General features: G+C 40.0%; 1 long non-coding RNA gene across 1 annotated transcript in view; it reads left to right on the forward strand.

The window, feature by feature from the left end:
* The window catches only part of LOC127358565 (uncharacterized), a 31,043-nt gene that overhangs the window by 6,719 nt on the left and 1,113 nt on the right, over positions 1-23,211 (forward strand). Inside the window, exons 3-5 of the long non-coding RNA XR_007882475.1 lie at positions 3,941-4,279; positions 4,493-4,603; positions 5,913-6,107. This is a non-coding gene — a long non-coding RNA (uncharacterized LOC127358565). The remainder of the gene's footprint in view (positions 1-3,940; positions 4,280-4,492; positions 4,604-5,912; positions 6,108-23,211) is intronic.

The following is a 23,211-nucleotide window of genomic DNA, read 5'->3' on the forward strand; positions in this document are numbered from 1 at the left end:
TCTGGTGCTAATATGGTATTAAAATCCACTAGAATACAGGAAATGGCATCTACTTAATTGAAAATGTTCTGGGGGAAGACCCCAGAACTTTGAAATCCACACAGTTCTCGTGGATGCTGATCCTAACAGCAAACTAACCTGAGTAGTCTGTCTAGTTAGTCTGTTTTAAGGCTATATAATGTGCCATTTGTATAACAAATAAAACGTGTCTAAAGTGCCCTCTACAGTGGTGAGGACGCGCTATATGTGCCCTTTTTCCGCCTCTGCCCTTCAAAAAGTCTGTGCACGCCACTGGATCCGATACCACATAATTTATTAGAAATAGGAATCTATTTACTGGTTAGCTCCATTAGCTCTGACACAGTTCTTCTCCGCCGCTCTTAAAAAAGTTGCGCTGTGCTGCCATCGGCAGCTGCTGTTTTAGAGGGGCGAAGAAGAATTGATCACCTGACGCCTGACACCTGTTAAAAGGAGCTAATGTTAGCGCATCATGTCGGTGGTTTGGCAGTACTTTACAGTGGATGTTCCCACCAGTAAGACGGCGACATGCAACATATGCAAAGAAGCAACTTTGAGGGGTGGCACGAGTGTTGCAAATTTCAACACCAGCAACAAAGGCTCGGTTCGGGTCGCGCTTGATTTTCAAATAAACAACCCGTCGTGCGGCTCATTAGGGTATCTGCCTCGCTGAAGCTCACGCAGACTGAGCAGCAACGTTGGGCACAAACACACCCCCTCCTCTCTTTGTCTGAGGCTCTCTGTCACAGCACTGCAGGCACACACACACACCAAGGTGCACCCAGGCCCCCCTCCTCCCTCACCTGTAGTTCTACATGCTTGAAAAATGGAGCGAGATCGACAGCCCAAGAGGAAAGGTGGAGCAGAGAGGGAGAGGCTTAAAAAACTAAAAGCACTGGCCACAGATGCATCGAAGTGCTGTAAAATAACTGACATGATTGTCAGTGAGGGAGCAGGTCAGACATTAAACACTAGTGGTGACAACACGGGTGGTGGTGGCCTGGGATGGTATCAAAATTCCCGGCCTGAATTATTGTCCCAGTCCGCCCCTGTATCACAGTCATGCAGACGTAGTATGATTTTTTTCTTTGTTTTTTAACACACTGGTAATGGTATCGGTACTCGGTATCGGCCGATACCCACAGCACGGGTATCGGAATCGGTATCGGGAGGGAAAAAATGGTATCGGAACATCTCTAATTCAAATAATACTTCTACAAGGATCTTGTTGGATTGAGAAGCCACAGTCAGCGGAGTGCTGTTACTCTGTCTTTCCTCGCCTCAAAAAGAGTCATGAGGTTATGTTTGATTATAGTAAGCAATGTGATTAGTGGACTATATGATGGGAAACAACCGTGGTTTAGACTTGGTGCTTCCTTGTTGGTGCACTGGCTGGTCCCAGCCTCTTGGCACACGACCCAACCAATTCTGAGGAGACAGCGCCCTTAAAGAAAAATTAGTAATTCCACCCTGCTTCTCCTCCCTTATAATATCATTTATGAAACTAGAGTGACGGTCAGAACTGGGTGCTTCCGACCTTGGAGAAACCCATTCTTCCTCCCATGGCCAGGTGTGTTTGTAGCTAGTGTAGCTCACAAGCAGAGATGAGAATATGTGTCTGTGTTTTTTATCTTTGTGTGAAATAGCTTCAACGAATACAGGCTTTCACATCTATGTGTATTAAAATATATTGAAATGACTAAGCCCTAACAGTCCCTCCTTTCACCCTTATAGGTGTGAACTTAAACATACAATTGATCTTAAAAAAAGTACATAAAAATAGAAAAAGTTAAAAATGGAGGAGTGTAAAAAGTAGAAATGGCAGGAAAATTGTCACTCTTCCCTTTTGCACTTTATAAGTGTGACTCTAAATGACAGGGTCCTCAACTTCCTTTTTCCAGTCAACGACATCCTCTAGAGCTGAATCTCTATACCATCTATTGCAGCCAATAGGGGTATTTGATATGGCAGAGAGGAAGGATTCTTTTCCTCGGAGAGGGCAGTGGTATTTAGTCTGTTAACTAAAGTCCTAAGACAGGGAATTGTGGTGTCTGAAGGGTTAAAAGTTTTTTGTCAACATCAGTAGTTCATGAGGTAGTTCATAATTCTTACTCTTGAATGTTTACGTTAGGGGCCTCTCGATGGCCTCTTGACCTCTCCCTTGAAACCCCCAATCCCTGATTTCCCTTTTTACCTTGCATATCTGTATTAGAACCAGATGTTGCTTTACTATCTTCTGGAGTAAATAACGGACCTATAAAAACCTATGTCCGATGCATAATAGACAGAGCTGTTCGTTTTGGCTGGATGCTCTCCAAGCTCCGCGGTGCTTGTATTGATGCTGGACATTTTGTAATAAACCTTTATATACAATCAAGACGGTGTCAGCGGACTTCTCTTCAACACATCTTCACATCATCGCTACTTAATGTACAACAGGATGTAACAGCATCCACAGCAAACAAAGATTGCTGTGAATGTGGCCAATGAGATAAGCAGGGATGTGATCAGGGCCTTGTATTTGCCAAACATGGATTCTATCCACCCTGAGACGGGATCATCTATGCCTGCGTTTTCAGACAGAGATGTGAGTCCAGCTAAGGCTTTAGTGATGCTACCATCAGGAGCAGTGTTATTGGGGATGAGTGCAACAATAAAGTCCAAACATTTTGCAAAAAAAAAAAAAAAAAAACTTTTCAGTGCTGAACTTATGAAAGATTATCCCTTGATTTTTGCATTTTTTCTTTGATTAGGGCCTTTGCTACTGCTGTTGCATCTTAAAAACATATCAACAATGATGAGGCAATATTTCTTTCCCCTACTAGGTGTTAGTTCAATGAAATCAGTTTGTCAGACATACACAAATAACACAGCTTTGGCAAAATTTATGGGAGAAATTAGAGAACCTTTGTGAAACTATATTTCTGTATTTCCCTCATTATACCCCTTTTGACACTTGATCCTTCACGTGTCAACCTATGATTAGTTGACACAAGTAGGGAAATAGATATTTTGGTAAATGGCACTTGCCACACTTCTCCTCTGGAGTTTCTCTGTTGCCTGCAATTCCTGCAAATTAACTGTAGGTGTTAATGGTAAGTTAGTCAAAGCAATACATTGTTCGGCTGCGGCCTTTGCAGCTACGTCAGCACTAGTTTTTTTTACATTTTCAGATAGCAATTTGTTTGGGTTACAACACCTTTATGCAGCTGTCCATCACCTGGAGTTTGGAGAAAAATAGCAGAGTCAAATAAAATAAAAAATAAAACAATATAGTATCTTATTACATTGCTTTTGAAAAATTTGAATTTTTTGTTCAAGTAGACATGTCACGTAATGCTATCACAGCCTTTTCGGCAGCTGCCACTGCTCTATGGCAGTTGGGAGGTCTTGCTGCTACAGAGTCAAGTTTTGTTGAGAGGTATGTTACGGGTCTTTGTCATCCCCCATGGTCCTGGATTAGTTCTGAAGTCAACCAATCCCTGTTTGTCAACAGTCTGTGTGTATGTCTTGTTACAGTCTAGTAGGCCTATGTCAGAGGAGTGTCCTCTGACATAGGCATGGTGTCCATTGGACTTTGCCTTTTGCAGCAAGGCCTTTCCCATCATGCATTGATGCCAATGGTGCCTCAATTTCAGCACAATTTGGGATCCTCTGTCTGCAGTAGGATGTCATTCCCAAAAACATTACCTGTTTCTTTGTTTCAGGCCGTGGAATGGTCTGAATTGCTTCAATTTGTTTGGGTGAGAGGGTTTTGCTCTCTGCTGTGATCACATGACCCAGAAAAATGACCTTTTCAGAGAGAAGCTGCAGTTTAGATAAGCTAGCTGTATGGCTGTTAGATTGAGTGATTCAAAATATTTCTTTAATGCTGCATTAAAGATTGCATAAATGGCTAACGGTTAACATCTTGCTTTTGAAGGAGAATGCTGACCACTGCTGACCACTACTGACCGCTACTGACTGTCAGGGTTGACTGGGATGCTGAAGAAATGCAGAAAAAAATATTAACTGTCATATTTAAAGGAGTCATATTTTACGCTACGGCCCCTCCCACTTCTGCCTCAGCATTGCCGGTGTTTTGGTAGGTAGCTCTTCACTGCTACTGAGTTTAGTTGCATTTCTACCCCGAATATTAATTCAATAACTGCTCCTAAACCAAAAACTTTGCTACCGGACTTGTTAGAGCGGGAGTCTAACTCACGGAGAGATGAACAACATCAACAATCAGGATTACAGCTTTCTGTGACGTTTTCTTCAGGTAAATACTGCTATATTAATTATATACAGTGGCAAGAAAAAGTATGTGAACCTTTTGGAATTTCATGGTTTTCTGAATAAATTTGTCATGAAATGTGATCTGATCTTCATGATGCCGTAATCATCAAATCAAAATCAAAAATAATATATGAGGAAGAGACAGTAGGTACAATGGTGTTTTGAAGTTAAAACTAATTATTTTTCCCTTTGACAGATTCAGTGTGACAGCTGTTGCAGGTGGTTCCACAATCAGTGCCTACAAATGGACACAGCAGAGCTGGAAAAATAAGAAGAATGTGGACTGGAATTGCATCTTGTGTGAAAAGTAAACAAATTAGAATTGTGTAGGATTTTGTGTTTAGTCTTTAGTGTTTATATTATCATTTTTTCATAAGATTATTAAACATTTGTGTGAAATGTTGTCATGATTTCTGCATCATTATTGAAGTATAATGAAAATGCTTCACCCATATCCTGGAAATATTGAGCAATATGTTTTTACAGTAGCTCAAATATAAGAAAATATGGAATCTGGAGGTATAAATATGGGACTTTTATTCTTAAATTTCTCCAAATTGGTGCTGTAAAAATGCTTGATATTAAGCATGCTTGTAGTCTAAGATGTGTAGAAGTAAGATATACCATCCATAGCCAGGAATTATTGAGCAATATGTTTTTAAGGTAGCTCAAATATATGAAAATACCACTTGGAGGTACAAACATGGACTTATATTGTTGAATTTCTCCAAATTGGTACAGTATAAATGCTTGATATTAAGCATACTTGTAGTCTTAGATGTGCAGAAGTCAAATATACCATCCATAGCCAGGAATTATTGAGCAAAGTGTTTTTACAGTAGCTCAAATATATGAAAATATGCCTCTTGGAGGTACAAATATGGGACTTTTTTTGTTGAATTTTTCCAAATTGGTGCAGTAAAAATGCTTGATATTAAGTAAGCTTGTAGTTTCATATGTGTAAAAGTCAGTAGCCAGGAAACACAGAGCAATATGTTTTTACAGTACCTCAAATATGGTCAAATATGCAATCTCCGGAGGCATAAATATTAGGCTTTTATTTTTGAATTTCTCCACACTGGTGCAGTAAAGATACTTGATATCTTTACTGTGTTTTTTATTCATCAGAGGCGCATGAAACACTTTAATGTAACATATTTCATTTTAAATGTAGGTTCGAATTATAGCTTACTGTTCTAAATACCTTTAATTTGAAAACCGGAAGTAAATACATTTCTCCACATTAACCATAATGCTGGAAATGCTTACACTCGAAATTTAAGTGCGGCTGATTTGACCACAAAGATCGGAGTAACGGCTGGCTTGACTGCAGTCTACTAACCTACTGTTTCTTCTACACAGCACCGTCCTGAAAATGACAACATCTGGTCTCAGAATATGAAAAAACAGGCCTTCTTTCTTTTTCTGTTTTCTAGTGATTTTTTTTTTTGTTATATGAAATAGAAAATGGAAATCGAATAATTTTTAAAATTTTGCTCATCCCTTTTTGACCATGAAAAAGGAAAACGCCTTGTATTTCAATTTTAATTTTTGTATTTTAAAACGAAAATCAAATAACCATTCGTTTTCTGTTTTTTAATACCCATTTCTGAAAGGAAAATCCAATGACCAAAAGATACACGGACCAGACCCTTCTGCATCCAACAGGTTGATAGATGACATCGCAGAGGAAGAGGCCTCTCCACTCATTCACCGCTTGCGGCGTCCTAAACGTCCTAACCCCGATCCGAATACATACCCTGAAATCCCCCCCTTAAGAGAATCAGCCAGCACTAGCAATAGAGCATCAGGTAAGTCGCTGAAACTTAAAAAAATATATATATATTTTGAGTGTTTGTACCGCGCTAAATATGAAATGTATAACAGTAAATTAGAACTATGGTAAGTAACGCTCGAAGGGCAAATCATGTTGAAATAATGAGTAACGTGGTGAGAAGGCACGTATAGCAATCAGACATGTCCACACATACCTAGTGCGGAGAGAAAGGGGAAGTTGTGCGGCACAAACCGGACAACACCCTGGGACCAGGGGGATAAAGACTACACAGGGGGGATCGTGGTTAGTCCTCGGCCAGCTCTCGGGTTCAAGACTTGCTGATCGATCGACCACATTGGAGCATTGCATCTTTGAACTTAAAACTTCAACACGAAAGACGGAGCAAACGAACAGCCCAACATCGCAGAAAGAGGAATCCAACAACCTACAGCCGAGATGAGAGTGTCGAGCAACAAAAATTTTACAATTTCCACCCAGCTTTAGGATTCCAATTGATTTCCAAGGATCACTCTTTTGTTCACCCTGCCAACAGAGACTGATCTGGTCAGAGACTTTGCGGACTTTGGATTAGGTCGGGAGTTTCAACAGCAACCAACAGAACGGCAGGCTAGGAAGGACTGTATTGGCCGTACACCCCTTCCCCCTTTTTCTTCAAATTACATATTTAACCTTTCAGCTACAGCCTTCTCATCAGGGTTTGAAATTTAATTAAATTTTTAATATCAGATTTGAAGTTAATCTGTATCAGTGAATATGAATAATCTATTTTGAATCAATAAACGTTGTATGCTAGCCCTTACTAAATCTTGCAATAAAATATAACAACTGAAGTTAAAGAATAAATTGTGGACATTGGATTCATGTCATCTCTACACGCAATAATTATCAGGTAGTGTGGTAAACATCTTGAAGGTTCTAACAGGTTACTCTAGCCAAAGTAAAATTAAACAGACCCTTCCGGCTTACTGTAAAAGCCACTAAAAATAATCCTAGCAACTACCAAGTGCACAGATCAATAAGAGGAGAGCTGCCATGAACGGACGTGGCCAGTGTGGTATTTGACTCTGGGGCTATTCAGTCAGGTGCTGCACTAGAGTGAGCAGGGTAGGCGTCCGGATGAAGGCAGTTAGAAGCTAGGCGTGTCTCCTCACCACCAGCTTAAACAGTCCTCTTCTGAAACCTGGTAGGGTAATACCCACTGGCAAGAGGATTGGACCGCAAACTGAACCGCATGATGATCATCTTCCTGAAACGGAACGGACCAACCCCCTATGACACAATGAGTGAGGTTTCCTTCCCCCACGCGACCGCAAGAATACCAAGTACATCATGAAGAACTTATCCAAGAGCAACAGGGCATAGAATTTAAAAGGGGAAGTTATTTAAGGCTGGAAAGCCTTAGCCAAGACCTGTCTACCGTCCTGACAAAGGGCTAGATATTCCACACTGTTGTGGGCAAAATTGAAGGCCGACAGGTCTCTTCTTTCTGTGGTGGCTTCATGATAAACCATACCTAAAACCACATATTTGGGCATAGGCTCCATAAACATGTCACACTCTGCACCTGGAGAACTGGGCTGCCTGCACCAGGTCAAACTGGATGTTAAAAACAATAGAGAAGTGCTACAGGCTTCAATTCAATATCGCTCCACCACAGTTCATAGAAATAATCTACTCTCATGATCCGGGTGAGTCCTCCATTATTCTCTCTGAAGAAATTTCCACCTTGAGAGAGAAAGAAGCTATAAGAGTTGTCCCTCCAGAGGAGTCCTACAGCGGCTTCTACTCAAGGTATTTCCTGGTCCCGAAAAGGCATTTTTATCCACAGAGAGAGTGGATACTATGCTGAAAAGCCTAGCACTGTTACGCAGGGGAAACGCGATTACCCTCAAACAATGCTAGAGGCTGTTGGGCCTGATGGCCTCCTATGTAGTGGCCATACCACTGGGACGCTGGATATGAGAGCCGTCCAGAATCCTTACCACAATGGCCACTGTCGGGTGAGGGTTTCAGCGGACTGCTCTCTAGCATTTCGCCAGTGAAAAAGCCCAGGTTTCCTGACTCAAGGTGTTACCATGGGACCTGTTCTGGCAAGGAAAGTGATCACCACACACGCCTCTCTGGTGGGCTGGGGTGCCATTGATGAGGGGAGAACAGTGAATGGGAGATGGGACCTTCACATGCATTCTACCCACATAAATTGTCTGGAACTGCTGGCCAACTCTGGCCAGAGTGAGGGAGAAGGTGTGTGCATGATCCTGATAGCTCCACGTTGGCCAGGGAAGCACTGGCTAGCGGAGATCTTTCAACTTCTGTCCGGCCTGCTGTGGCCGTTACCACTTCGCAGGGACCTGCTGTCGCAGGCAAGGGGGGGAATATTCCACCTCCACCCAGAGAGGCTAGCTCTATGGGCTTGGCCTGTGAGTGGTTCAACTTGAATATAGCTGGACTCCCTCATAGTGTTATTGACACTATTTAGTGCGCCAGGGCCTCTTGAACTAGGACGTTATATGAGTGGCGTGTGTTCGAGAACTGGTGCTCAGAGTCACAAGCTGTGCCTCTTCAGTGGTTTGTAGCACGGATTTCCCATGATGCACTGAGCTCCTCTCTTCCTCCCTCTCTCTTTCTGCACACATTCATGTTCCATTAATGCATGTTACTAACTTCACTTCTTCCCCAGAGTTCTTGTGCTTTCTCTTCTCGCAGGTTCTCATAGATCCTGGTGGAGCCTCCTGCCATTGACTCCCATTGCTAATATCACTGATATTATTGTTATTATTTTTATTACTACTATTACTACATATACTATTGATACTACTATCACTGCTCATTTTCCCCCCATTGTTGTTGTCGTCGTCGTTATCATCTTCCTCATCTTCCTCATGTTCATCATCATCAGTCACTACTATTAGTGTAGTTGTTGCTACTGTTGTTATTTAAATTAATGGGAAACTACTTAAGGATGTTGTTCCACATTATTAAGCAAGTCACAGGCTTCATGCAATATGGGGGAAAGAAAGCTCTTTCTGCAGATGAAAAACGTGAAATAGTGCAGTATCTTTCAATAGGTATGAACTGGATATTGTTAGATCCCGAGTTACCCCCGTATAGGTGGTACTGGACCAGCTCTCCATTAAAAGGGTCCGATCCTTTAGCCTGAGGGTATTACCCTGCCAGGTCTCACCGTTGATATCCCAAGGGCTCCCAATCCAATGTTAGGTGCTGAACCCTGCCTGTACGGCAATCTTGCACGTCTCCAGGGGCACTGGGTTCAGAAGTGGAATGTGGTCGTCTTCCCCGGGCTCTTGAGGGGGTTTCTTTGCCTTTCTTTGGCTCCCACCTCATGCTTCAGTTTTTCGGTCTCTTGTTGAGATGTTTTTCTTTTGCCTTCTTTTTCCCAGAGGTAGAGGCCTCTGGTACTAGGGAGTTAGCACTTGCGCGGAAAAGGCTGCCTTGTATGTCTATGTGCACCCTTTGTCTCTCTGATCTCTATTAATCTCTTAAGTGTGCAAACCGCTGTTACAGTTACAACTCTGGTCGATCGATCAGCATGCCCTGAACCCGAGAGCTGGCCGAGGACTAACCACGATCCTCTCTGTGCAGCGTCTTTTATCCCCCGTGTCTCCCGGGGTATGTCCTGTTCATCGTACAGCTTCCCCTTTTGCTCCTCACCAGATACATCCTGTTTGTGCCACACAACTCCCTTTTTGGTGTAATGTTGTAATATGTGCCTTCTCACCAACTTAGTCAACATGTTTAACCTTTTGACATTATTTTCCATAGTTCCTAACTTACTGTTATGCATTCATACTCATTATTAATCAAACAACTAGTTACAATCATATAATCACCACAAGTATGAATACTAGACTTGACGAGATGGATGCGAAATTGGACAAAATACTGGAGAGTTACACTTCAACGAAACAACTGTTGGACACTATGTTACTGAGAGTAAACTCACTGGATAAAAACGTGGAGACGCTGACCGGAAAAACTGACAATGAAGTCGACATTGAAGCGCAGACCTGGCTATGGAGTACAGCGACCAGCTCGAAAATCGAAACCGGCAAAATAATCTGTGACTCCTGAATGTACCAGAAGACGCGGAGAAAGATTCTCAAATGATCCCCTTTTTGATTGACATTTTTGAGGACAAATGTAGCCTGGATTTAAAAAAGGAGGACTTTGAAAGAGCTCAGCGCGTCGGGTCAAGGAAAGAGACGCACAAACACCCTCGAGCAATTACCTTCAACTGCATCATTTCCAGAAGAAACTTGAAATCCTGAAGGAGTCCAAGAAGAAATCAGATGGATACGACTTCAGAGTGGTTCCGGACATGTCAGCGCAATTTCAAGTGAGGAGAGCTGCGTTTTGGCCGCTGAGAGAGCAGCTACACCAACAGAAGATTAAGACATTTTTCCGAGGCCCAGCTACTCTCTGTGTGGATGACGGAGAAACGGTGGTGAACTTCGGGACACTGGAAGAGGCCAAAAGGAATTGAAACAAAAATACCCAACAATTAAGGGGGGAAGCTTGTCTACAGATGAATGAGACCAAGAAGACAGCAGTCGGTAAGAGACCTCAATAGGACCCATTGTAATAAAAGTGTTTAGCCTACAGGCATTGAGTTAGAAAATTGATGGACTATAATTGAGACAGTAGCCAAGGTGTTAACATGCAACAAAGTGAGTAGGGGTTATAGCTCTTGCAAAGCATGCTCTTATATGGGAAAATCAGGGGGTTAATGTTTGTTTGTCTGTGTGTGTGTATGTGTGGATGTGTGTGTGGTTGGAGGGTCATGTAAGTGTGTTTTATGCCTTAGCTTTCCTTAAGTATAGCTGGAGTGATCTCGTCGGGTTCTTCTTTGAGGCTTCCTTGGACTACGCCATAGATTATGGATAATAAAACGGAAAACTCCATAAAAACCCTTCCAAACACATTTCAAATAGCAACTTGGAATGTAAATGGTTTACAGGAAGGTACCAAAAAAAGTAAAAGTAATGCAACATTTGCAGAAGCAGTGCACCGACATTGTCTTAATGCAGGAGCTCCACTTTAAACCTGGGCAAATTGAACAACTCAAGAGGCATTGGGTGGGTGAAGCATTTGAAGCTGCATTTACTTCAAACAGTATTAGATAGCTCTTCAACAGGAGTGATCATTTTTGGGGGAGACTTAAACAATATTTTTAGCTCTCTCAGGATAGCTCTATATATATATATATATATATATATCTCTTCGCCCCATATCATAAAATGTTCTCAAGAATAGACTATATCCTAGCCACAACAAACCTGATCCCAACTGTAGATGATGTTCGATTCTTTCCTCGTAATATCTCTGATCATAATGCAATAATAACCTCATTTAATCTCGTTTTCCTACAAGGTACCCCTTCCAGGTGGAGGTTTAATACAACCCTTCTTAAAAATTGAAAATATCTCTCACAAGTTAAAACCAAATGGGTAGAATTTATTAATATTAACAAAGATTTAGTCTCGGATAACGCAATTGTATGGTCAGCATTCAAGGGCTTTCTGCGCCACAATGCGATTGGTTTCTCATCTTATTTTAAAAAATGTAGATTGCAAAAGATTTTCCAATTAGAACAGGCTTGCAGTAATTTAGAGCTTAAAGACAACTATAGGGATGAAGTGGAAACAAAGCTTAAGTCAGAGAGGGCAGAGCTAGATGATATACTTAGGCAGCGGGTTGAATTTATTATGCACACCACCAAACATAGATATTATACTGATAGCAGTAAACCAAGTCGTCTCCTTTCTTTAACGTTGCAACGGCAAGAAAACTAATTCAACATCCCATCTATTAACTGCCTGGTGAAGGGACACCAAAACAGCCGATATTAATAATGTGTTTAAGTCATTTTTCAAGAATCTAAACTCCTCAGAGGATAGACTTTCACCGGAATTATTTGATTCATTTTTTGACAAGCTGAACTTAACAACTGACAATTAATCTAAGGAACTGGATGCCCCAATAACTTAAGATGAACTACACACAGCAGTTAAATTAACCAATAGGGGGCGCTCCCCAGGAATTGATGGGATCCCTGCTGAGCTATATTTAGAACTATGGAATATTATAGGTCCAATTTGGTTAGACACTATTAATTCCGCTATAAGAAAGGGCCATTTCCACAAAGATTTTAACACAGCACTTATCTCAGTGCTTTATAAACCTGGCAAGGATCCCCAGAACTGTGCAAGTTACCGCCCTATATCGCTAATTAACGCTTATATCAAAATTTACTCCAAAGTTATTGCTATGCATCAGGACAAAGTCGTAGGGAACTTAATCAATCCAGATCAAACCGGTTTCCTTAAATCAGACAATGTCCGCCGGCTTTTACATGTCATCACTAATGCCAAAAAGACAGGCTTGCCAGGTGGACTTGCCAGGTGGACTTAATTCGGTCCAAATTTTATTAAAATGATACAAGTTTTATATTCTAATCCTTCTGCTAGGGTTGTCACAGCTGGGCAGCTTTCTGATCTTTTTAGTATAGGTTGCGGTTCTAGACAGGGCTGCCCAGCATCTCCTGCCATTTTCAATTTATCACTCGAACCGTTAGCCCAATACATACGACAAAGCCCATTAGTTGCTTCAATTCAGATTGGCTCCACATCTCCCTCCATTTCAATGTATGCTGACGACACACTTGTTTATCTCTCCAACCTACAACAGTCTCTCCCAAGTGTGCTGGAAATCATAGAACACTTTGGTACACTTTCTGGATTTTCCCGATCTAATGTCCCATTTCGGTATCTCAAGAAACTCACAGTTCCTCTATTTTAGAGTAAAGTCAGCGCTTAATTCGCTCAAGGTGACTTGGGGATTCACCCTTTAATATCACTGATGGAGAAAGCTCCCCATAAGAAAACAGTCTCTTATATTTATAATAATCTCCTATCATACATCCCTGCAGAATCCCCGAACGCAGATCTTTGGAGGCAGATATGCATCTAGGAACAGAGACCATTGATTGGATACTGTGTGGGAAAATGTCTTTCGGTCATCTAAAAACCCAAATCACCAATTAATCCACTACAAATTTTGTAGTGGACCTACTGAACACCATGTAAAAGACATATAATGGTCTTAGCTCCCAATCCTGACTGTACATTCTGTAATCAGGGTGTTATGGGTACATGATGCATGTCTGGTTATAAGATTAACTACTCGAAGTCGATCCTACAATTGTTGATGATCTGAAGAAATTAAAAATCCAATCCTGCATACCGGTGGCGCAAAAAGCAGTTTATTTAGGTATAGAAATCAGTCCCTGTATCCAGCAATAGCGAAAAATAATTACTCTTCTATTTTAATAAAATTGAGGATGACCTTGAGAGATGGGCAGTGCTCCCTTCATCAATGCCTGCCGTGTGGCTACAATCAAAATGAATGTGCTCCCACGTATAAAGTTTGTAAGTTCTATGCTCCCTTTATCAATCCCAGTGGGGTTTTGGCAGAAACTTGACTCAAAGCTTAAAAAGTTCATTTGGAATGGGAAAAAACCTTGCATCAAATGGTCAACATTACAACGAGATAAATCCCAGGGTGGATGGGCTTGCCCAAACTTTAAGTTATATCATTGGGCGTTTGTGCTGCGTTCCTTGAAACACTGGTTTGATGCAGAGGTAGCTTCCCCCTGGAAGACACTAGAACAGGAGCTGGTTCATCCTCTAAGACTTCGGGATGTGGCTTTCTTTGGACTCAAACATAAGAAATGTTATTCTCAATTTGGCCCGATAATATCATATGTAATACAAACTAGGGTGAATGTAGAGAAATATATGGGTTTTAAATCAAAATGGTATAAACACTCCCCTATTTGGCATAACGACAATTTATTGACGGGTGGCGTACCATTCATTTCACAATTATGGGCTGAACATGGCATTTGGACATTGGGGGATATCTCGGGCCAAAACGCAATTCTGGATTTTCCCGATCTAATGTCCCATTTCGGTATCTCAAGAAACTCACAGTTCCTCTATTTTAGAGTAAAGTCAGCGCTTAATTCGCTCAAGGTGACTTGGGGATTCACCCTTTAATATCACTGATGGAGAAAGCTCCCCATAAGAAAACAGTCTCTTATATTTATAATAATCTCCTATCATACATCCCTGCAGAATCCCCGAACGCAGATCTTTGGAGGCAGATATGCATCTAGGAACAGAGACCATTGATTGGATACTGTGTGGGAAAATGTCTTTCGGTCATCTAAAAACCCAAATCACCAATTAATCCACTACAAATTTTGTAGTGGACCTACTTAACACCACGTAAAAGACATATAATGGTCTTAGCTCCCAATCCTGACTGTACATTCTGTAATCAGGGTGTTATGGGTACATTGATGCATGTCCTGTGGGAGTGTCCAGATGTGCAAAGGTTCTGGGTTAAAGTTGTGGATAAGGTGTCTGATCTGATAGGGAGGAAACTCCCACTGGAGCCGGCACTTCTTCTCCTTAATGATGACTCCAGGTTCAAGATTGCTGAGGTAGAACGTAAACTCCGGTTGGCTGGCATGACTGCAGAAAAAAAATTATAGTTTTAAGGTGGCTTTCGCCACATCAGTTATCAATAAAACATTAGCAACAAGCTCTCCTCGAGGTGATCTACCTGGAGTGGTCATCAGCTCGCATTAATAATTCCAAGCCACAAACGTTGCAGATGTGGAAAAAAGCTGCAGAGGATGTTAAAACATTATTGTCATGACCTTTGAGGTTCATCTGTGTTACGCTGTATGTTTGTAATCCTGTACATCACATTGTCCTATTTGATTGTTTTGATTCTGATTCTGTAAAAAGGTATGACTGTGTGTCCCGTGGGGAGGGGTAGGAGGCGAGGAAGGGGGGAGGGATGTGGGGGTGTTCTGTGTGTTCAGTGGGGAGGGGGAGGAGGGGAGGAAGGGGGGAGTGATGGGGGTTCTGTGTGTTCTTGGGGGAGGGATGGGTAGCGGTGTTGTGTGTATTCAATGTTTGTGTTTAGTTCCTGTGTTATTAATGTTTAAAATCAATAAAAAGTTGATTACAAAAAAAGAAAGTAAATTAAATCTGGATAATTTGTTACTACAAAAAGCTAATGACTTTAGACATAATTCAAATAAACCTGATTATATCTCAGCTAATAAATCAGGTAAACATTTAGCCTCATTAGTCAAAAAAGTAGTTAAGAGACAACCCATATTAATAAAAAATAAAACATTAGATTTAGTCTATTCAAACAATCAGATGATTAATAATTAATTCAAATTGTACTAAGAGAATCTATATACATCAGAATTAAAAGAATCAGACCCCACTCCCTTCCTTAAATCACTTAACTTAAAATATCTAACAGCAAAACAAAAGGAACAACTTAGGTAAGACATTACTTGGGAGGAAATTAAATTTGCAATTAAAACATCCCCTTTAAAAAAAGCTCCAGGAATGGATGATATTCCAATCGAATTCTATTCAACATTTTTGTCAAGTATTGAGCCCCTTTTCATTGAAGTAGTGAACTTGGCCCAAAAGGAACATGCGCTGCCTCAAACAATGTACCAAGCAACTATCTCTGTAATACCAAAACCAGGAAGAGATTGTGATACCCCTGCGGACTATAGACCTATTAGCCTAATTAATTGTGATAAAAAAAATTATTACTGAAGTTATAAATAATAAACTCACTCAAATTCTACCTGAGATCATCCATCAAATCCCGTCTGGTTTTATACAGAATAGAGATTTAAGAACCAATACTAGGACTTGTTTGTCATTAACACAATATGCAAACACTTACGGCTGTGGATGCAGAAAAAGCCTTCGATCGGCTTGAGAGAGCATACCTATTTAAAGTGTTGGAAGTTTACAGTTTCCCAGAAGAATTTATAAATATGGTTAAAACAATTTATAAGTCACCAATGGCACAAGTATATACAAACGGAATTCTCTCAGATTAATTTCCATTAAATAGAGGCACATCCCAGGGAGACCCTTTATCACCATCTTTATTTGCATTATCAATAGAACGGTCGGATTTTAAAATAAATATAATTGGTAGAATACATTTGTTTAAGATGATGTGGCTGCCAAAATTTTTATATATATTCCAAACTATTTCAATTACTCCACCAAAAGTATTTTTTAAAGAGGTTAATTCAATTTTATTGTCCTTCATTTGGGCAAATAAAGCTCACAGATTAAAGAGAAAGCTATTGTATGGGAGGAGGGAGGTTTAAATCTACCCAGTCTGGAATGTTATCACCGTGCAGCTCAAATGTTTTATATCGACCATATAATAAATAATGCAAACAAAAGCTCATGGATAGATATTGAAAATCATCAGTTAATGCCCAAAAATTACCTATCCACCTTTTCTCCAATCAAAAGTGTATAACTGCAAACTTTATAATCAACAGTACATTAAATGCAAATAGGACATGGAATTGAAATTCCAAGACATATACAGATATGGAATAACTCTTCTATAATGATTCAAAATACAAAACTTAGTTGGGGAACATGGAAGATCTTAGGAATCCAAACAAGAGCAGATATCATAAACCAAGGATCAATATGCTCATATAAGGAACTAAAAGATAAATATGGACTAAAAAATATGGAAATGTTTAGGTACTTGAAATTTTGAAAAGTATAAATAAGGTCACTACAAATGAAAACCTACAATTAATTCAATTCAAAGTAATGACACGAATATACTATAGCAGAGATAAAATACATAAATCTGATAGTAACTCTTCAGATAAATGTTTAAAGTGTAGCACACAAAGTGACTCCCTCACCCATGCCCTTTGGTATTGCAGAAAAATTCGAGCAATTTGCAACCAAATTGAGAAGTGGATGTCAAGAATTTGCAATCGTGAGTTTGTGCTCACACGAAAGATCTGCCTCTTTAAAAATATTGAAAATATAAATGAAATATTATTTGAATATCGAAAGGACAATGTTGGAAGACAGCAATAAAGAAAAACAATTTGATAATGTATGGACAACGATTTATGAAGCTTTATAAAGAGTGGAGCCGTGAGATCGACCAGCTATCAAGGAAAGGTACTGTAGCATGTATGATGACCAATGAGTGAGGTGTGTGTGGGTGCATGTATGGGGGGGGAAGTATGTAGGAAGAACAATTGGATAGAGTGTGTGCGTGTGTCTGAGAACAGCAGGAGTATAAATGAAGGGGAAAAAAAATAAAAAGACAACCTCCCAAAGATCATGAGTAATACCGTATGACCTAAATGTACAAATGATTTGATGTAAAGCAATGATCTGGTCATATGCTTTGTGAGTTTGTGTTGTTAAAATAATAATAAAAAAATAAAAAATAATGATTTCCTATCTGCCCATTTCCTGCCATGATATAAAAAAAAAAAACGTGTCTTCGGGCGCAAAATCATTTTCATTTAAGACAACGCATCATCCCAAGCTGCAAAGTGGCAAATACCACTGAGGCCTTGGCTGCTATGGGCATTAAGGGAGAAAAAATCGTGTTTAATAAAATGCAGATTATGATATAATTGTTAAGGAATAGAAAATCCTATTGACTGCCAATTATATAGACTATTTAGGGGAAAAAAGAACAAAAACAGTATTTTTTTTTTTAAACACAGTGTAGAAATGGTTGCTTTTTATCCCCCGCCTTTCTACTCTGAGGAGCACCGTCTTTTGCATACTTTGTGTCAGGTTCATGCAGTACAAATTTATTTTGACCAGACCCAGGGTTTCAGACAGGGTAACCAGTTATTTGTGTCTTGGGCAAAACCTCATGTGGGAAAGCCTGTGTCCAAACAGCGTCTTTCCCACTGGATAGTAGGGGTTATTTCTCTCGCTTATGACAGCAAGGGTCTACAGCCTCCTGCTTGTCTCTGTGCACATTCCACCAGGGGTCTAGTGACCTTGTGGCCTCTCTTTAAAGGGATTTCCATTGAAGAGGTATGTGCAGCTGATAGCTGGGCCCCACATATTTGCTAGATTTTATTGGTTGGATGTAATAGCTCCAACTCTGGCACATTCAGTCCTCAGTGTGGGCTCTTCTCAGAGCGTGGCTCGTCCGTTGTCAAGTGCCACTGGGGACAGTTGTCTTCTTTACAGGCATGTCTGGCAAACCGGGAGTCAGTATGCTGTATACAAGTACATATCTGGAACTCTTCTACTGTACAGACAACTTATGTTGCCTTTAATATTTATGTTATACTTGTTTTCATTTATGCTCGTTTGTTCTACAGTTATTGTATTGATCAACCATCTTAGTTTTATTTTTATTTTAACATATCATAATCACTGGGAGCCTTCCTGGGCAGGAATGTCAAGAGAATGTATTGCCAGAATGTTTGATCTTCTAAAATACTTAAAATGTGATGTTGCATTTCTACAGGAAACCCACCTACTGGTTAAAGATCAAGTCAGACTAAAAAAAGGATGGGGAATGTATTCCATTCCAATATTAACTCTAAAACTTGTGGAACAGCCATAATGATTCATAAAAGAGTCCAGTTTAGTGCGACCACTGTCACCTCAGACCCACAAGGACAATTTGTAATGGTTTCTGGGCTTCTCTACCATAAGCCTGTGGTTATGATTAATATCTATGCCCCAAATTGGGATGATGATACATTTATGGGGAAAATAATTTAATCCAGATTTGAGCTCACAACAATTGATATTTGGTGGCGATTTAAACTGTGTAATAAATCCAGTATTAGACCGTTCCAATTCTAAATCTACAAATCTGTCTAAAAAGATATTATCAGCCTTTATCGACCAGACAGGAAGTCTTGACCCCTGGCGTTCTTTATTTTCACAAAGCAAGTCCTTTTCTTTTTTTTCCTCTGTACATCACTCGTATAGTAGGATAGATTATTTTGACCATACTCTTCTCCTCTTTGTCACAAACGCTAAATACTCAACTATAGCTGAATCAGATCATGCCCCTGTAATATTAGACCTTGCATTTCCTTCTTGCAAATTAGAAGGGCCCTCTTGGAAATTAGACAGAAATCTTCTGGCTGATGAGACTTTTTATGAAATGATATCCCAAAAAATAGATGACTTTTGTTGAGGAGGGGCTTCTCACTTAGCCCCTTGCCTCGCGTGTTCTTTAATGAAGCGATAGGAGAAGATTTAGTTTACTCAATAATCAGCTTTATTCTTGACACCAGTAGAGTATGCCAAGTTTACAGAGCTCTGGGTCCAGACTATAGTATCCCTGACAAGCAGTTCACAAAGTCTGACTCTCTAACTCTCCCTGACCCAGTGTGTTATAGTACATCAGTGAGATGTACTTCTTCCCCTCAGCTGTAGGCGCCTTCCCTCCTCGTAGTATTTGACTCCAATGTCATGCTGACGCCTCCGGGTGTTACCTGAAACTTCACATACCAATAGACAATATACCTGTTCTTTGCAACAGAGTGATTAACCCTATCTTAACCTTTGCAGTGCAACAGAGTGATTAATACTATTTATCCTTCGCACATAACTGACAACTCGATTGTGTGGCGCTCCCTATATCTCAAGATCCTGTTTTTCGGCTGCAGGAAGAAGCTGCGGTTAGCGTGACCCTAACTCAATGCTGAGAGTTTGCTGTTTGTCCATCCTGTTTCTCGGTACAGAGTTCATGCAATGTACCAGCCTTCTATTTATTACATGGTGCTCAATCATCCTTATTTGCTAATGCAACTTTAATCAACTTAATCAAGCATATCTGTTTTAATCATTGGTCACATGACGGATATAAAACATAACATATCTTCACTTTATAGATTCCAACAAAAAAGATGACACTTCCCTTCTCTTTTATGGGAGACATTAAAAGCGGTAATCGGGTGAGATTATATCGTATTCTGCTAAAACAAATAAGATGAAAACAATAAAACAAGCAGAGCTCATTAAAGCAATAGCTATGGTGGATTTTCAGTACTCTACCTCTCCCTCCCCTGAATTATATAAAAAGAAGCTGGACCTCCAAACGCAATACAATTTGTCATCCACTGAAAAGACAGAACGTCTCCTATTAAAATCACGGGGGTATGTCTATGAGCATGGCGACAAAGCTGGATGGCTATTAGCACAACAACTCAAGTGCCGCGCCGTGTCTCAACAGATTCTACAAATACGTAAAGATGATGGTGAACTAACTATTGACCCAGAAGAAATTAACGAAACATTCACCTCATTTTATTCAAATCTGTATACGTCAGAGATAACTAACAGCTTTGACATGGAACATTTTTTCAATAATCTCCAAGCTCTTTCTATAAAAGCAAGACATAGGACTGAGACTGAGCCCCCACTAAAATGTATATAAATCATTAATGCGATTAAGGCAATGCAGAATGGCAAGACGCCTGGCCCTGATGGGTACCCTATAGAGTTCTATAAAAAGTTCTCTATTAAAATTATCTACAATTTTACTTGATATGTTTAATGACTCTTTGTCCCATGGATCCCTTCCACAGACATGGACTTGTTAGGTATTAGTTGTTTAAATTTATTTTTATACACATAGATGTGAAAGCCTGCATTTCTTTAAAGCTAGTACACAAAGAGAAGAAGCACAGAGACACAGTCTCATCTCGGCCTGAGCTACTCTAGCTGCAAACACCTGGCCGGGGGAGGCAGAGTGGTTATCTCCAAGGTTGAAGGCACCCAGATCTGACTGTAGCTCTTTTGTTTCATAAATGATTTTGTATGTTAGGGAGAGCAGGGTGGAATAATTAATTTTCCTTTAGGGGCTGTCTCTCGGAATTGGTTGGGTCGTGTGCCAAGAGACTGGAACCAGTCTGAGCACCAACAAGGAGCGCCAAGTCTAAACCATGGTTGCGTCCCATCATATAGTCCACCAATCACATTGCTTAATGTAAAAATTATATAACCTCTTGTAACCTTTGATCATAACTCTTTTTGGGGCGAGAAAAGACAGAGTAACAGCACTCCGCTGACTGTGGCTTCTCAATCCAACAAGATCCTTGGCCAAGTATTATTTTAATTATACAATTCTAATAAACTTCTTAACTGAGAGAAGTTGTTTGTCTTATGTCCTAAAGATCATTTTGATACACGACAGACGGAAGCATCAATTACCCCATTGCTTAAGCCAGGTAAAGATAACACAGAATGCAGCTTATATCGACCCATCTCCCACCTAAACTGTGACGTGAAGATCTTGGCCAAGGCCCTTGCCTTACGCTTAGAAGCCACAATGCATGACATGATCTCTGCTGACCAGACTGGTTTTATTTTGGGGCGTCATTCATTTACAAATATCAAGACAACGCTCTACTGTTCCAAATGTCTAGGAATGGCTTTAAATATTTGGGCATTAACATTACAAGAGACATGCAGAAGCTTTAGCAGGTAAACTTCTGTCTGCTATTTGAGTAGTCAAATCAGACCTGAAGAAATGGAAGACACTTCACCGATCTTTAGCAGGAAAGGTGAACTGTATAAAAATGAATGTGCTCCCTGTAGAGGAAAAATTATCATTTAGTAAATACCTTTGTATAAACTGTGATTCTTTGCGTTATACCGTTCTATAGAAGGCCATTTCCACTGTACTATGAATGAGATGGCTGTCTTAATACAATAACCACATTTCTTTATGTGATAGATGATAGGTTGAAATATAGCCCAGCCTACACATGTCTGATGAACTGTACATGAACTAATGAATACAATAACCACCTCTATATAATGTAAGACAAAAAAAAGAAAGTTTGGTTTTCCTTTATTCGGTCAAACTTCTACCACACTCCCCAAATTTCTCTATCTGTTTCAGTGTATTCCACTTTATCTCCCTAAATCTTTCTTAAAATCTATTGATATGGTCATTTCATTTATATGGGACGGGAAGAAACCTAGAATACAGCTAGAACTGTTACAGAGGCCTAAAATGCAGGGTGGCTTAGTCATTATTATTGGGCCTCAAATGTTCAAAAATCCTGCACTGGCTCCACACTCCTGATACAGACATGTGCCATTTTGAATTTGCATCTTGCACTTCAACTTCTCTTAGAGCCCTGGTCACCTCCAGCCTTCCCATCTCTATCTCTCAATACACCAACAATCCAGTAGTCATAAATACCCTCAAAATATGGTTTCAACTTAGATGAGCTTCGGGTTTAATAATCTTCTCCATCTAAGTCCCATACACAATAATCATCTTTTCCTCCCAGCTAGATTAGACTCAGAAATTACTCTCGGCAAAGATAAGACATTTATAAATTTAAAGATATGTATATAAACAGTATTTTCACTAGCTTTGATGACTTATCACATAAATTTGGCCTCCCTCGGTCTAGCCTGTTTTGATATTTCCAAGTCCGCCACTTCCTTCAGCATCATGATCCCAACTTTCCATATATACCATCACTTTCTGGTTTAGATGCTCTGTTAGAAACTACTTTCAGCTTTAAAGGACTTATTTCAAGAATCATCTTCTTTTAAAAATACAACTCTTGAAAAGATCAAGGCAGACTGGGTGGATGAGCTGGGAGAGGATTTGGAAGAAGACATTTGGGACAACGCTCTACTAAAAGTGAATGACAGCACTTCATGTGCCAAATTAAGTATAATACAATTTAAGATCTTACATCGCATCCACTACTCCAAAGCCAGACTTACTAAAATATACCCTAACACAGATGCAAGCTGAGACAGGTGTCGAAACACTCCTGCCGGCTTAACCCATAGGTCGTGCTCAGCCCTAGCATCCTATTGGTCTGCAATCTTTAAAACATTGTCAGAGGCTCTTGATATTGACCTACAACCCAACACAGTAATGGCCATATTTGGTACTACAGACAGAAGATATTCTACAATAAGGAAAAGATATAAAAACATCATTGCTTTTACAACACTGCTTGCACGCAGAAGAATTTTATTACATTGGAAATCCAAAAATCCACCAAGTGTGTCTCTGTGGTTTAATAACATAATGCAGTTCATACAGTTAGAGAAAATAAAATAATGATGTGAGCATTGGTCCAAAGTTCTTTTTGTGAATGTTGTATCTATGTACATTTTCTGTACTATCAGTGCTCAATAAAAAAAAGAAAGAAATGCATGTCAGTAGTCTCTTTAGATGGGTAT

This window comes from Dicentrarchus labrax, unplaced genomic scaffold, assembly GCF_905237075.1.
Source record: "Dicentrarchus labrax unplaced genomic scaffold, dlabrax2021, whole genome shotgun sequence".
In the NCBI taxonomy this organism is placed as follows: Eukaryota; Metazoa; Chordata; class Actinopteri; family Moronidae; genus Dicentrarchus; species Dicentrarchus labrax.